General features: G+C 35.0%; 1 protein-coding gene and 1 long non-coding RNA gene across 5 annotated transcripts in view; one reads left to right on the top strand and one right to left on the bottom strand.

The window, feature by feature from the left end:
* Positions 1-15,375, bottom strand: part of LOC117431292 (trinucleotide repeat-containing gene 6A protein-like) — a 135,076-nt gene extending 119,701 nt beyond the window's left edge. For 2 of the 4 annotated variants that reach the window (XM_058995926.1, XM_058995929.1), the window contains exons 1-2: positions 15,297-15,373; positions 14,700-14,764 (exon numbers count right to left, since the gene is read on the bottom strand). The gene's annotated coding sequence lies outside the window, so the exon portion shown is untranslated. Of the gene's footprint in view, positions 1-14,699; positions 14,765-15,296 lie in introns of all 4 variants that reach the window. The other 2 variants (XM_058995924.1, XM_058995925.1) reach the window with 2 other exon arrangements.
* LOC131696700 (uncharacterized) lies at positions 4,806-12,862 on the top strand. Its single transcript, XR_009308106.1, has 4 exons — positions 4,806-6,070; positions 7,418-7,504; positions 10,808-10,895; positions 11,007-12,862. It is a non-coding gene; the product is annotated as an uncharacterized LOC131696700 (long non-coding RNA).
* Positions 15,376-15,770: the final 395 nt, after the last annotated feature.

The following is a 15,770-nucleotide window of genomic DNA, read 5'->3' as shown; positions in this document are numbered from 1 at the left end:
CTTTGCATTCATATACCCAGAAAATTCAATTCTCCTGCAGTACTTGTCCCCGATGTATTCAGATAATTGCTTATATAGCTGTAAATTCTGCTAGTAATTAAGAAAATACCATTCGCAGAGGATTAAATTATTGTTATGACTATGGAATGGTACCGATAAGTGCTGGTTATCCACAGCCTTCCACGTCTTCATTCACAAAATGCTTTAGTCAACAAGGTCAAAACACACAGTGCACATTACAAGCAACATAATCCATGTGCCTATTTTTTGTTTTATATCTCATATATCAAACTGCAGAAAGACTTGGCTCTCTGATAAACATATTTAGATGTTTCTATGTAGCAAACAAAATTACAACTTTTCCCAACCTGTGTGTTAAGAGTATGCATTGTTTCTGATGATTCTGTAAAACAGCTTACCAAGGGTTTAGTCTATTCAGTAATTGCAGCCCACACTGTGTTGTTCAAACCAATCATACCTGACCTCTGAATGGTTCGGGGCATTAGGTTGCCCAGCTTGCTATTACTACTCGTGATGACCAACGCAGGACATCGGCCAATCAAAACAATAGATTTCCCAAATGTCCAGTGTGTTGTGCACTGGGTACAGGATTTCTTGGAATAATACGGACATGTCATCCTGTTGGAACTTTCATGTGTCTGTTAATCACATGGTGTGGGATTGCCTTATTAGACAAAGCAACTTTCTTACACTGCCCGTGGACCACATTAATTATCCCATTACAATGGGTTAATATGCAGTAAAACAATTCAACCATTTGCCAAAAAGTAGTAGTGAACATATGAATCCAATTAAGGTGAGGCTGTACATAGATTTGACCAAGATGCTTACTATAGTTCTTTTCAAAAGCTAGATTAAATTTCTCAAAACAGGAACTGGCTTGTTTGACTTAAGCCCAGTATATACCCTGCTGGTTTTGGATAGGGAACAGAACCCTTCCAAATACAGAAAAGAATCACAGCATCTTCTCTGGGAAATGCTTACCCAAGGGTTTGTGATAAGAGGGAACTGTGCATAAACAATTTATAAACTCTATTCCTCCTTTGTGTGAGTTCTCCATAATTACAGCTTTATATTGCACTCAATTTGACAAAATAACCTCAGATACCAAATCAGCAATAAAAGCAATTAAGTTGAACATAGGTCACAAGTGACTTGCGTAGCTATTCAGCAGTCTAAAACAGTAAATAGTCCTTTAGAAACTAATGTGTTTTTCTGTACCTTTATCTTCATTGTAAAGACCTTCATTTTCCCTTCCTTCATTCAGTAGTCACCAATTTGCGTGATGCATCCAGCTAGCTATTATACAACACTGGAGAGCCCACAGCAGTGCAACAACTTATCAAAATTGAATTGAATTACTAGCCCAGTAATCTTGTCAAATGAAGTGTCCACTTAGAAATAAAGCATTAGTAGCAGATTAGTCTAATGAGTTTAATAGTTAAGAAATTAACTTCACCCTTGTGTTGTACAAGCCTTTGCAACTCTTACAACTTCCAATAACAATACAATTACAATGAGGTAATTCAAATAGTTCATTGAAGTCAATTTGCTTGCATATACACTAAAACATTTACTGGTATCTCAAATATAACCTAGTGCCTTTGGCTAATGACTGAATGTCTCGCTTTCGCGAATTGTAAGGCTTCAGAAGTCCTGTGTAACTCCAAGTGCCTCAAGTCGACCATGCTGCATTAAGTACCGGTCAGTAAATATATCTATTCAGTGTATTTGTTGCGTTTTGTGTCATAACCAAAGTGTGATTTTTTTTGTTGAAGAAATGGTCCTAAATTATTTAATTTGCATTTAACTGAATTTTATTTTTCATCAAGGTATTCTGTAACCATTCTCCTCTGTAGCTGTTCAGTACATCCTTTCTCAGAGCGATAATGGTTGTGGAAAGGTTCTTCAGTGTGCGCCCAGCTTAGCGACCTGCTCGATAAAAGCTGATAAAAGCCTCTCTTGCATGCTTGTTTATTTCTGTTTTGCACTAGAATCCCTAAGGATGGCAGACCTTGTTATCATGCGAGTCCCACACTAGCACATGAAAGCTGGATGTTAGGCCATCTAATTTACTCCCCATGCCTGCCCATGCCTGCTAATACATGCTCACAACAATGGCAAACCTAATACCATAGCCAAGTATATAACCAAGTGCAACATTGGATTATTTAAATGAGGGATGCAAAATGATAAAAACCTTGCTATAAAATGTGTGCAAAACATCGTTAATATCTGTAAAAACGTAACAATGTTATTAGCACATGTAATTACTCGGTGTAAAAGCATTAGGACTGAACTGAGCTGTTAAATGTTTGCATTGTTGGCTGCTGTCAGACAGAGCATATGCCGCAAAACTGCTGTCACTTCCACGAGGCAAAGGAGGCAAGGCACGCAAATTGGAAATCAGGTTAAGCTGTTTATACCAAAGCAGGTTAATTACTGTGCCTGCTCACCCTTTTCATCTGAAGTGTGAAGAGGCATTTATTCTACAGAGTGAGAATGCTCTATTTTATGAGCTTCAAATACAAACTGAATTTTGTTTAATTAAAATAATAACAATCAAACAAATGAAGTATCCATCCAACACATTTTTTTCACCTTGGTCTTATCAGTCTCAACCAGCAGCAAGCAGTTGCTACCTAGCCAGCATCCCAAATATGTGCGAATCTGTAATACTGTACTTTTTTATTTCACATAAAAAAAATTTAAAAAATCAATAAGCATAATACTATTTTGTTACTGCAATTTGCAAAGAAATTAAGTCTTGCACATTTTTTATTATAAATGCCACCTAAAAATGGTTTACAGGACTATTACTTCTAAATGTAATTGTTGTTGTCATTATATTTGTGAAGTCTTCTTCTTCTTCTTCTTCTTCTTCTGATGGATTAAACAATAACATCCCTACAGATAAAGCTTGGAAATGTATTGAGCTTTTGGATAAAAAGCCTCCATGATAGGTACCAACAAAGAAACTGACCTGCCTAGTTCTAGTTAAAGAACTGCAGTGTGTCTTCGTTGTCTAAAATTAACTGTTTTTTGGAGGAACACCTGAATCATAGTCCTCACTAGCAACCTGCAGATATTAAAGCTTGGACATGCCTGAAGTATGAAGTCTATGAGGAATCGAGGGTCGCTGAATCTCCAAAATCCTCAAACAGAGTAGTGTGCATTGTGGTAGATAGGTAGTCTTCTAAGTAAGGCGACACCAAAGTTAATTCTGCACGCCACAATTACATTCAGATCCAGAAGCTGGGCAAGCAGTGGTTATGTGGAAGCAATTGTATTTTAATATCATAGCAGCATCAGTACTGCAGGCATGACATTGTTTCTTTTGTGATAGGGATACTTCTACTAAGACTGCTACCTAACAATACAGGGGCTTGGGCAGGGCAGGTTTAATAAGCACAGACTTCCATTGGCATGTATAACTGCACAAGATCGTTCCAGTTTAAACCCAGTGGTATGAGCTGTATTGTTGTTTCCTGGTAAGGTGATCCCCAACACCTATTGGTCTGGTAGAAGAGTTTATGTTGAAAGTTGCATTCACTGTTATCAAAAAAAGGGCTAATGATGTTTAAAAATACAATGATAATATTGTTATTAGGAGCTGATAATTATTTACAGTATCCCAGTTTAACTATATAATTGTTAGAGAAAAAAGCATCCAGACAAGCATAGGTTTATAAATGTGATAGAAAATACTTTCTTGAATTCTGGGTGCACATCATTAGTGTATCAGGCTGTTCTAAATGTTGCTAGAGATATTTTAATATGCAGAGACTGCTTTAATAAAGATTCTGACTTTTGACAAAGACATTTTCAGACTAGAAGCCTGTTCATTTACATTATTTGGTTGATATGCTAGAACGGCCTGACTTCAATTCAGTAATACATATGATATGTTAAAAAAAAAAAAAAGAAACGAAACACCCTTAAAATTCAAAAATTGTCCACATGTCATGTCTCTGTGGCCTTGCTAGAGCCAGACTAGCCATTGTTTCAACTTTTCTCTCCCCCTTGCATGCTAACTAAGCAGGGCCTTTATGACAGCGTCTTCCAAAAGCCCAGGCAGTTTTGGATAGATGCCAGCCTGTTCAGTGGGATGCACTTGGTTTCTGCTGCAAAGCCAAAAGAGGGTTTAAGAGCACAACAGAGCCCTTGCTAATTTAACTGCATCTCTGGCGCACCGACAACTAACGAAGGAAAGACAAATGTCCGGTTTATCCGTTTTATTGATCTGGTTGGTTGTTGCAACAGTTACCCCTAAGAATAAGTTAAATAAATAAATAAATAAATAAATAAATAAATAAACAGAAACACCCGTTGCCCTTTTGGAAACAATTAATGCATGCTGCAATGGACTTGTCCACAAATTCACAATAAAAACCCATCCTGTCTCATAAACCTACATAACAGACTATAGCTAACTCAGAAAGTAAACACGCTGGAGGGCAGAGGCTTAGTTAAAAACAGCTTTTCTTCCTTTTTTCAATTTTTGTTCGCAAGACAAGAAAAGCGTCTACAGCAGCCATTTCTGTCTAGGAACACGAGCTGCGAAAATATCCAGCAAGAAAAAACAAAATGCCTGTGAAAGCTGAGAATTCTCCCATGGCTTTCCCTTTCGCCAATCAACAATCAGCAAGCATGACATAATTGTTTGCAGCTGTCATTAGCTGAAAACAAGGCAAATCTGCATATGATTAATCTTAATTAGGCAGACTTGGCAAGAAGCCTCAGCGACAGTACCAAACAACATCCTCACAAAAGGGGACAAAGCTTTGGCTGCAGAAAAAAAAAAAAAAACAGAAACCAGACAGGCTACAAACGAATGGTAACAAAGGACAAGACAAAAAAAAAAGGGCGATGCTTTAAAAAAAAAATAACGAAAGAGGTGCCAGAAAAGATGGCAACGTTTCCTTACGGTGTTGTCCTTTTTTGTCTCACTCGCGCTCCCCTTTGTGCTGCATCCCAGCACTTACTGCTCAAGCAGTCTCAGCCTGGGCAGATGCAGTACCGCAATAGTGTAGTTAATAGAAAATAAAAGCGCAGGATGTTTTTTTTTTTTTTTTATTGGCACATAGAATGCACCTGATACTAATTAATCAACTCTCGTTTACCTCTCAAATGAGCAGGCATTGATCGACTTCTTTGAGAAATTTCCACTCAGGACGATGAAGAAAACAAGGAAAACAAAAAAAAGACATGGAAAATGAAAACTGAGGACTAACAGTTTTTGTTGCTGCAGCTTGGCACTGGTAGCAGTACTGTAATATGAATTGGGATTTATGTGAGGAAAAAGAAAACCTTGCTGCTGCACAGGGAAGGAAAAAAACAGGTCACAGGCTCTGCAGTAAATGCTCTGCAACTGCACACTGCAAAACATATTCATCACACTCCAGACTGCTGCTGACGTCACCCAGACGCCAACTGCAACTTTGCATGATGCCATGCTTGATTCATCAGAGCACTTTCGCAAAAAAAAAACCAAAACAACAAGAATAACAAAAAAAAACAAAGAACAAAAAAAAGGTTTGAATGGTGATGGTAGGGTTTCCAAATCCTTTATGGACAGTCATTCCCAGAACACCGGAGCATATCCGATGACAAGATGCTATTTAGTTTGTACACAGACTGCTGAACAAAAAAAAAACTAAAACCTGTGATGGTTTGGAACCCTGCCACTTTCCTACCCAGAGCAAAAGCTTTGGACTGCCTATAAGCGCCAACACAGGCTATGCAGCATCTGTACCTTTTGGCACGCTGGCATGCTTTTTTTTTTGTGTCTACAATCTTACAGTGCCAACCGCATAACGATAAACATGAAACACACCTCTGTGATGCCCACTTCCATTATCTGGTATTAAAGGGTTGAATTGTGTTGATTTTTTCTTACCTGGTTCTGAATGCTGAAGAATGGTACAGCGAGACGTGTGGCAGCAGCCTTTTGCAGTCCAGCACATTCAGCAGACGCAGTGAGAGAGAGAAATTAGTGATGGCGGAAGGAAGATTTGAGGCGAATTAAAATGTCGGCGCAGTGTTTGGGGTAAACATAGCTTCCGACTATTGTCGAATATTGAAATTCTAAGGGTGTAGCCATCGACTTTCCGGGAAAGTGTTTCATAAAATATGTTCAGAAACAGTTTTTTTCCTTTTATATTTATTGGTAAATAGTAATAAACAGTAGTAATAAATATAAAATGTGCATTTTCCATTATTTTCTAGTTGTTATATTCATAATTTTATTTTTGTAAGTTTGAGTCATTTAACTTTTCTGTCTAGAACTGGTTGTAAGCAAACTTAATTATGACTTATTTCTATGTTGTGCATATGCATTTAGGTAACTGGCTATGATTTGCAATGTATTATTTATCTCTCATTGTTTAAGTTTATAAGTTTGGGCTTTGTTTTGCTTCTGATATTTGATAACTATTACACCCTATGATGAATATATATATATATATATATATATATATATATATATATATATATATATATATATATATATGTTAAACATATCAGATAGTATATTGTTATTTTAGAATTTGAAGACAGTAAACAGAAATCAAGATATAGATTAATTATGATACAAGTTATTTAATCGTGAAATAGATTTCATTATATATATATATATATATATATATATATATATATATATTAGATAGATAGATAGATAGAGAGATAGATAGAGATAGATAGAGACGGATGCATCTCTTTTTGTAAATAAAAATAATTAATAGAAAGATGTGCACATTACATTATATTTTTCACTTCAAAAATAGAAATATACTATATGAACCTAAACTTACGTTATAACACTTTTTATCTTCCTTCGTTTAAAAATTACCATACTATACCAAATTTTTGAAAAAAATTATTCTTCCTATACAAGTCTTATGAACAATTACAAATGTAATTGTGTGTGTGTATATATATATATATATATATATATATATATACACACACACACACATACATCTAGCAAAAACTTCTTGTTGCTATCTTTTAATAAAAAAAATAGTATTAAAATATAATATAAAAAATGTCCTTAAATTATAACATTTAATTTACAAACATAATAAAATGACTAAACTGCAAGTGTTAACCTAGTGCAGTTAATTTAAAATAAAATTAAAATACAAAACAACAACCAAATACATCAAATGTCATAAGTTTAACATACTGTATATATCATTCAATGTATTTAATTTTGTATTAGCAGCTTATGATTATACAATAATTAAAACATATCAAGCCAAACTTGGCATCGGTTTGGTAACACGGCTAGCTTATATTTTTAGACACACTAAATGTACCACAATTCTAGACACTGGATGTGTCTGTGGATGTTATCAGACATGCTTTAAAACATGCACTGTTTTGTTTTCTTTAGGACTGCATTTCTAAACGATTGTGTAAATGGGGGCTAGTGCATGACAGCATGTTTATGGGCACTGAGACCTGCTGGCAAAGACAAAGGGTAAGATTCAAAGCTGGTCTGTAAACGAGTGCCGCATTTTAATTGTATCACTCTACATCAAGACAGCTTCAAATCAAACATCCATTTCAGGGATCTTTATTCAGTATGGTTCTGTACCGTTCATTAACAAAGAACAGATACAGGATTATTTTCATATAATTAAGATAAGGGAACATAGGATGGAGTAAATAATATAACATTCAAATTCAGAGGAATCAAAAGATTCACGTTTCTATTTTGTATAAAATGGATCTTTTTCATCTTCAATGTGGCAATTTTAAAAGTGTCTCTAATATTATAATAATGTAACGCATTTACACAAGTAGGAACGTTTTTTCATTTTCCTCAAACATATACATGAAATCTAAAAACATTACACAAAACAATGAAGGTGGACGGTTGATTTAGGGACAAAAATTTTCATAAATATAAGGAACTCTTTAAAAAATTTAAAATGATTTTGTTTTTTGATCTACCAGAAAAGAATTAAATTAACATCAACAAACTAAATTTGACTTCATTGCTGGATGTACCTCATAAAATGTATTTATTTATCATTCAAGAACTTAACACCCAACAGCTTTAGGAGTATTTTTATATTGCTAGAGTTGAAATACTTACAAAAAACTGGATTGCAATGGCAATAGTTGTGAAATACCATTATATAGTAACAATGTGATTTAAAATATACCTGTCGTCTTAGAAAATGCTTTACAAACATATGCATAAATCATGCATGTAAATAAAAAAATTCAATTCAACAAAACGTGAAATTAAACACCTAACAACGTGTACAATTTGATTTTGTAACAGTCTACTGTATGTAGCGCATTAGATACAACTACCTTCACAGTGATAAGTGTTGCAGTGTGTGAGCATTCCTGTTGTGCACATTTCAATTGCAATTCATTTAAACAGCATCTTTGTGTGCAGGAAAAAAAAAAGAGCCGCTGTGGGGCCAGAAAGTTGTATATCATCAGAATATGGTACACGTACCAAAATGTGACCCGTGTAATGGCAGAAAGTGGTACGCTGTCAAAAAGTGGTATGTTAGTATTTCAAGTCTTTTAATGCATGTGCCAGTTTATGTACCAGTTCTTTTTTTCTTTGTTTATATATATATATATATATATATATATATATATACACACTCGGTCAGGATTCGAACAATCAATGACAAAAATAACCATTTCACGATTTGAGCATTTACAAATTATCAGAGAACGAAATGAAAGGTTATTTCGGTCTTTGAGCAAACGATTTTACCATGCGAATAGCAATTCATTGCTGGGTGTTAAAATTGGGCATCAAGTGAAATAATAACTTTTTAATACATTTTTATTTATTGAATGAACATAAAATCAGTAAATTATATTTATGCGATATGTGTCATTGATTCATTATTTATGTATTTATTATTTATGCAGGAACTTAACACATTTGCAAGGAGGTAGTGGTAAACAATTTAGGAGGATAGTGACCTGAAACATTAGCGCCTATTGCACTTAAAATACAGATCTCTTATGATAATAATTTAAAAAGTTATATTGACACCTTTTAAAATGATGTCTCCATACAAGGCTCAGATTAAGGGTACATTGATTCGGAAGTGCTGTGATTGACGAATCCACAAATCACTACGAACAAGACAAACTGTAGATCACCCACACAATCTGTTTACTATTTCAGATAACCCAATTTGTGGCTCAGAGTCACATAAATTGGCTGAATTGTGAAAACAATGATATTAAAAATAACTTATAGGGCCAAACTCATCATACCCCATTCAGATGGGCGTTTCCTTATTTTCGGATCCAAAATCATTTGCGCATGCCTGGGCAACCGCAGTACATGGCGTACCACGTTTTAACGTGTACCACAAAATAACACCACACTGGCACAAACTGTATCACCTTCAATCAATGCAAAATAATGGCCCTTTCTAGTGTGGCGAATGTGTCCAGGAAACAGGCTAGACAATAGGTGAACAGGAAAGATATGACAATCAGTTTGAATTTTTAAACAAACACTATAATTGTGTTATTCATCAGGACGTGCTTCAATTAAAGCAATACAAGCAGGCCACGTTGCTTTTATCACAGGGATTGCTACACCAGAATTTCAAATACAGTAGGCCCATTGCTTTTTCTGGTGGTTTTTTTATTTTTTTATTTCTTGAACACCATTGATCTCCTGGGGAACTGGAGATATTTTTATGCACCTAATATCCATGCTAATGTATTCTCATACGGTAACCATTCATTTGTTTTCTCAAAGCATGCAACAATTTGACATTTGCTATCTGTACTAGTGAAAACAAGGTCTTAATTGCAAACATTTGCAATGCCATAACAGCCTTTTTGTTTTAATAAATTGTAATTCCAAAGATTATACAACATTGTAATTGGTTTTTTTTTTTCTCCAGCAGCTAGTCTATTATATTGTTATTTGATTGAAATAATAAAATTTGTAAAATAAATAAAATACAGGACTATATAATATACTTCCATCTGTAATATTGTATACCAAACAATGGTCATTTTCTGAATACATCACATTCTCTCTAGTGCAGTATTATGCTGTATATTACAGTGAGGTTTTACATAAGGAAAATAAAGATGTACCTCTACTTTTATTACAAATGCATGTGTACCAGAACTGTTTGAAATCTGTTTGAAATTTGCTTTGTTATGTGATATGATTTCATGGTATAAAATGTGAATAACTAACTTCTTCCACATTGCTTTACATTATATAAGCTGTATATTCCAAAAGTAGATTTTTAATGATGAATTTCTAAATTAATAAACCATGCCTTTGTTTCAGACAGATCTCTCTTGTAAATGCATGGCTAAGCTGTGACTGATGGCCATTCTGTAGCTAGCTCCTCTCAGGGGTACCACAGCAGCCCACACTTTACAGTAAGTGGCAGTTCATATGGATAAGTGCTGCAATAGAGCTGTTAATATAAACACGGGGAATATTTAGAATGAATTGATGATGACTTCATTGCAATTCAAAAAGAAATTAAAATGTAAATGTACATTTCTGCCACTTACTGTAAAGTGTAATACAATCAGTTTTGGCCTGTAATAACCCTACAGTTACTGCACGGTCTGTACCACAATGTGCTAAATATTACAGTTTTATAAAGGGTATAAAGATTATCATTTTCAACTCCTGCTCTCTGGTATAGTATTGATGCAGATGGAGTTAAAAGATCTCAGTGTCTCGTGATTTTTTTACACTCAGGAAGCAAACAGTCGGATCAAGCCTGATCCACTGTCATTCTGTTGTCTTTAGTGCTACTGGGATTACTAATTGGAATATACAGACATCGGAAACGGTTCCATGGATTACCTAAACAGCAGCAGCAGCAGTAGCCCGATAGGTACACAAAGCCTTTTTGCAGACAATTGAGAAATAAGCATTACATTAATAGTAGGATTGTAATATCAAAGCATTTAGTCTAACTGTGTGTCTGTCTCTTTGTCCAACAAAGGTGCAGTTTGATTTGGAGGAAATGTCTTTTGCCTACAGAGCAGCAAGATGAATGAATATGCAAGGTATTGTACTGCCATACTGCGCAGTGTGACACAACAGGGCCAGCGTGCACCACAAAGCAAATCTACATTTAATAGCCCTATTAATAGCATTGTAATGTTTTCTGTAAAGGATAACATTTAAATATTGTTTAGGAGACACAGCGGTGGCTAATACTAAACCATACCATTTTTTTTATGCCAGGTCAACAGTTGCCTGTTTATTCTTTTCTCAAAAAAATTGAGGAATGAATCACAAGAGTAAAATGACAATTAAATATCCAATGAAGGTCAGGTGTAACCAGACAGGGCTTGATTTGATTAACCTACTGTGTAACCTGACAGGAGCATTTTGCAGTACCACAAAATCTAGCTGGATTGCATCCACCACTTTCTCAAAATCTTGGAATAACCACCGATATGATTAATGCAGTCCAAGGTGTATCACCCGTGCTGTAAAACGCTCTAAAAATCTGATCAAATTGACCCCATTTTCACTTTTAGATGTACTAGGCTGTTGCTAGTGTACAGGGTTTAATTACATTAAAGTTGTCCAATAAACACAACTTCATCACACTTTCTGTGAGATATTTGTTTGGTTATTTGGTCCTTAAGACTTTTTAATAGCCACTTGCAATGGATCAAAAGCAAATGTTTTCATCTGAACCATGAAACAAGGCTGGGGCTGCTCTTGGTTTTAATTGCAACCCAGTGTGTTTGGTGTCCTGCCAAAGAAAACACATTAGAGTTTTAATAAACCTGGCCCAGAGCCTGCAATTGTTGATCCAGTCTTGCTTTCTGTAGCGGGGTTTTCTGAAGTGCAAGTATCTCATTCAGAAAGGGATTCAGAGTTATAATTACCTGGGAAACCAACTGCTGCAAACCAATGAACAGCTATTGCAGAAACAATGGAAGCCTTTGTTTTGACAGAATGCCATTTATTTAGCTGCAAATGGAAATTCCATTGAGGAAAATTAACCCAATTAGGGAAATAGCTAAAGGAAAAGAAAAGTCCCAATCTCCCAGACCTAAATGACCTAACAAAATTAAATATGGATATGATTTAATTTCCTGACCCAATTCTTCAAACTACAGATAAAAAAAAACCTTTGAGACCTGAGGTTTGAAAGACATGACTGATATTGTATGTTATTACATTGTTGAATAGGTATGATAAGAAAACTTGTGTCACCGAATTAGTCATTTTAAAGAAAAACAACACTGCTACACTCCCCAAGACTGAAAAGCATAATTCTGCTAATGGTCTTTTTATTGAGCAAATAAACTGATTATAGCTTGCAGTAAAAACATTTTTTTAAAAAGTATTTAATTATTAAACTTGGAAAGTACTTTTTTCAAGCCGCTGTGGTAAATTAAGGTGAATCAAAACAGAACAAAAAGTCATTAAAAATTAAATATAAGCTCACTAAATGATCTTTTAATCATATTGAAATTATGCTTTAAAATTCTATTTAGGACCATATAAAATCATTGGACAATTCCAATCACACCACACAGAATATGCTTGTTTACAATGGCTAGATACAGTTATTGGGGCAGCAGTGTGGAGTAGTGGTTAGGGCTCTGGACTCCTAACCAGAGGGTCGTGGGTTCAATCCCCAGTGAGGGACACTGCTGTTGTACCGTTGAGCAAGGTACTTTACCTAGATTGCTCCAGTAAAAACCCAACTGTTTAAATGGGTAATTGTATGTAAAAATAATGTGATACGTGTATAATGTGAAATAATGTATAATGTGATATCTTGTAACAATTGTAAGTCGCCCTGGATAAGGGCGTCTGCTAAGAAATAAATAATAATAATAATAATAATAATTCCCGAAAAGCAGTAAACACCATTCCAGGCCAATCGTGAACATACAGTATTAGTTTAAAAATCTGAAATCAGTGAAGGACTTGCAAAACATTCTATTTATCAAGACACTGATCTAGGGAAAAAATGTTTTATTTATCAAAGCTTTGTTAATCATAATAACACATTCCACACATGTAATTATAGTAGAGGGGGTATTTGGATAGTGGATAAGCTTTAATTATCTTATCCTCTCACTCGCTGCATCTTGAGGTCATAAGTTTGCATGGCAATGTCACTATCAAGCAGCCTTTGTTCTCCTAAATCTTAATCAGTTAATCAAAAACCCTGCTAGCTTTGACACACAATGGTAATGATTTACTGGTATAGAGCATATTCTTTCCTCCCCTCTATTAACGTTAAGTGTGCAGGCACACTGCCCAGCTCAATAACTAATCATAATTTCAATCGCAGTCTCTGACTATCGTCTACCATGACCACAAGCTCAATTCATTCAAAAAATATATTTTGAAAAAAACTAAAAACAAACAACAACATGTATTAAGCCTCTGGGACATATTTGTAAAAAAATATGTAGAAACATCAAACGGGATCCTATTTTGGTGATTAAAATGACAACGGTTTTTAGATCCTCAAAGTCAGTAACGTCACCAAGGGAAGGGCAGGCTGATTTTTTTTTAATAAAACAAGCATGTAGCCTGATTTATACTCTTCTTTCATATAAATGTTATGCTATTGAGGTCCTCAGACAAAGTATGGACTGAACACGTCCATTTGTCTTTCTGTCTGCACAAGACTTAGACACATATTTAAGAAAAAACTCTTAAATACAATAACGCTTTTTCCATGTTACCAGCTGGTAATTAGCTATACGTTGCTTCCAGCATTCCTGTAATTGAGATGACAACACCCCTGAGGAGATGCCTGTATAAACAGTTTTGAATAAATAAGGTTCCACTCTCACAGAGCAATGTACTGATTCCAGCTTGGTGAACCTTGCATCATGAAATCGACGGAAATAAAGTAGATTGGAGTGACCAATCCAGGGCCAGTCTGAAGTAGTCCCCTGTAGTTTGCAGCATAAAACTGAAAAGTTATCAACAGTGTTGCCAAAGACCTGCTGCACATCACTATGAATTCGGGTTGACCCAAGCACAGGTCTACTGTCAACAGTAAGCAGTAACAGAATAATTAGCACAACTGGCGGCTTCAGCTTCCTCAGTACCTTCTTAATAACTATGCATATGAAGACGCCTGCAGTTATGGTCACTTAAAAACATCTATAGAATCATTGCAATGCAGAATACTATATATAAGAACTATGCAAGTATGACAAGGATAAGGAAGGATTTCATGCATACCTTTTACAAAACTTGCACGCTCCCAGTTTTTTTTTTTTTTTTTTCTAAGTTAAAATCTTGCAACTTCCTGGAATGATGCATGCATTGGCCAATGCCTGTATGGCATCCTTCCTTATCCTTGCATCATACTTGCTATAAACTTGCATTTATGGTCTTGCATGTCTTTCTTGATCCTAGCACGATCCTTGCTTTATTATTGGTATGGATGGCTGGCTGGCTGTCACAAGGACAGGTGATAAGAGGCATTGCAATATTAGCAGCTCACAAGACAGCTATTTTGCAATTTGCTGCGTCTTCTGCCATTCTTATGCTGTGCATTTGGTGTGTTTTATCATGATGGACTTCAGGTGCTTTGCAACACATTGATATGCTATAACCATGATATACCAAACCACCATACCCTGCATGCTGCCCGAGATTCAGCATGGATATTCCACTGACAGGTGATGTTTCCCCTCACCTGAACAGATCCCCTTTTGACTTTGTGTGTCATTGACGGTGATCCATCTGGTCTTCTACAACAACCTGTCAGCAAGACACCTTGGTTAATTCCACGCTTTTAAAATGCTAATTACGTTATTATTATTATTATTATTATTATTATTATTATTATTAATAAACTTAACATTATTATTTCCATGCCTGAATTACTAAATCATTTGTGCTTTAAAAAATAAAAAAGCAAAGGTGCACGGAGTATTCTACAGTCGATTTAATCGCAAACGTTTCTGGTTCCATAAATAAATAATCATGTCAAATTCGTTCCGCTTTAGTTTGTAGTATTGTTGGTTTGCAAAACAAAAAACAAAAACAAACAAACAAACAAAAAAACCCCACTAAAAACATTTTGTGATTTTAAGTTCATTAATTACAATAACAATTAGCAATACCAACATTTCCAACCAGAACACAACAATACCTTTGGGTTTACTTATCTGACTGCTTGTTGTTTAGTTGTGTTAATCAAAAAACAAATGGTAATGTATTTTGTGTAAGGTTCCCAACATTCAATTAAGTCTACTATTAATAACCAGGTAAATTAAGCAAGCACAATTACCTCCGGAATCATCAACATTTCTGGAAGAGAAACTCCCAACTGTCCAGGCCACTGCATGTCACCCCGGTTACACCTTGTGTATTCTCTGGGTATTGTATTTTATTTTACAATCGTCCCCTGCTGGCCCAACTAAAACACTGCATCACTTTATAGGTATATTATGTTCCTGGGCTTGAATTTGTATGCGTCTAATTTGTCAACACTTAGCAAACATTATGCAAAATACAAATTATAACACATGCATTGTGTTTCTTTAACATTTTACTAGATCCAAATTAAAATTCTAGGTTAGTGTTTGTTGTTTTTTATATTCTATCTGGTACCTTTATAACACGTGTGGGTAACATGTATGTAAATAACACATTAACTTATTAATTACGTGACGTAGTATTATTTTAATTCATGTAAACCTTAAAGTAATCAAACCCGACTAATAGTAATACAATATTTTACTATCACTAAAACTTTGTAAAA

The sequence above is a fragment of the Acipenser ruthenus genome, chromosome 22, assembly GCF_902713425.1.
Source record: "Acipenser ruthenus chromosome 22, fAciRut3.2 maternal haplotype, whole genome shotgun sequence".
In the NCBI taxonomy this organism is placed as follows: domain Eukaryota; kingdom Metazoa; phylum Chordata; class Actinopteri; order Acipenseriformes; family Acipenseridae; genus Acipenser; species Acipenser ruthenus.
This window is presented reverse-complemented; position numbering and strand designations above follow the sequence as displayed.